Source organism: Callospermophilus lateralis, unplaced genomic scaffold (assembly GCF_048772815.1).
Source record: "Callospermophilus lateralis isolate mCalLat2 unplaced genomic scaffold, mCalLat2.hap1 Scaffold_1058, whole genome shotgun sequence".
Lineage (NCBI taxonomy): Eukaryota > Metazoa > Chordata > Mammalia > Rodentia > Sciuridae > Callospermophilus > Callospermophilus lateralis.
Window position 1 is genome coordinate 417,027 of NW_027510789.1, and position 1,828 is coordinate 418,854.

Genomic DNA, 1,828 nt, shown 5'->3' on the forward strand with positions numbered 1-1,828 from the left:
TTGGATATTCTGCTCGTGGTTTCTTAACAGTCTTGCTGAGTGGTCTATGTTCTTTTCAAGTTGAAATACTTTGTCTTCATTGTCTGATGTTCTATGTTCTAAGTGTTCTACTCTCCTGGTAGTATTCTCAATTGAGTTTTTAATTTGGATTATTCCTTCCTGCAATTCTAGGATTTCTGTTTGTTTGTTTTTACAACCTCTATCTCCCTATATACTTGATCTTTTGCTTATTGGATTTGTTTATGTAATTCATTGTCGAAGTGATCTTTAATTGTCTGATTTTGTTGTCTAATGTCTTCCTTGAGACTCCAGATCATCTAAAGCATGAGTATCCTGAATTCTTTATCTGACATTCCATCTGATGCAGCTATTACCTCTTCTAAAGTTGTGTTGACCTGCATTGCTTGTGGTCCTTTCTTTCCTTTTCTTTTCATACTGCTCGCGTTTCTCTCTGCTTGTTGAAACTCTTTTGTTTTGGGCAGTGGCTCTGCTCTGCCCCTATTCCTATTGGGGTGACCTAACAACCATGCTGGTGGGCCGCTGGGCTTGTACTGGGCGCGGGAGAAGGCTCTGCTTTGCCACTACTCCAATAGGGGTGCCGTGTCTACCACACCAGCGGGTTGTTGGGCCTGTTCTGGGCATAGGCGGTGGCTCTGCTCTGCCCCTACTCCAATTGGGGTGACGAGACTACCACGCCTGCTGGTTGATGGGCCTGTTCCGGGCACGGGCGGCAGCTCTGCTCTGTCACTACTCCAATTGGGATGACATGACTACCACGCCTGCAGGTCGCTGGGCCTGTGCCGGGCATGGGCAGCGGCTCTGCTCTGCCCCTCTGGCTTGAAGACAAAGTGAGAGAGACTCGGGTGTTTGTGACTCACTTTTTTTACCAGGAGACCAACTGTTTCTGTCACCGCTGGTATCGATGAAGTTATCTCCTCCACCACTTTGTGATGACATCAGATCTCTAACATGTTGGTATCCCATGCAAATGGCAGCATTTTGTTCCCTTTGCCGGAAGACCAAAGCAATGGGTGAGTCCTGACCAGCCCTCACAAGCCCCGTCTCAATCCTGTTGCCACTGCCTATGAAGGCTCGGTAGGTATTTACCTCCACAATATTCAGCAAGACCTAGACCGAGAAGGAGTTTCCGCGGGTTCTTTAGCCCTGGGCCTGATCAGTTCCAGGAGCCAGAATTCGGCCTCTCTGGGCTTGGTGTATGTTCTGATAGGAACAGGCCTGAGTAATTTGTCTCCGAGACACAGGCGAATGGCAGCCTGAGGTTACCTGTTCTATAGCTGAATGAGCTGCTATGAGTTTAAAACAGGAATGGTGACGTCAGCTCTCCAAGATGGTGGCCCCTGGCTTCCTCTGTGGTCTGACTGGTGTGGAAAACCGAATTGGACCGCGTCCTTCCCCGGTCTCAAACCCAAAATTCAGCAATGAGCACAGTGATTGTACAGCTGGCAGGAGCCCACAGAATCCGCACCACTGAATATTTGTGTTGCTATCTCATTGTTTGCCAGCATGCGCCACAGACTCTAGCCGCAGGGCGATTTGCTGAATAAGCAGCATGACGCTCCATGTGGACAAATCACTCACGTTTGAGCCCTGTATCTAATCCTCATGAGATGGAAATACTTCCACTAGGTTTTGGAGCACCCAAGTTTTGCTGGAAATTCGTCATTCTCTTGCACAGTGATGCTGTATATGGGGTTGATGCACTCCTTTCGCTGCCATCATATGATTCCCTGAAGTTAGTTTTCAGTACTGGAAACGAATATGTATTTCAGGTGGATGAATATTTCTGAGAATAACTTGTGAAAAGTTG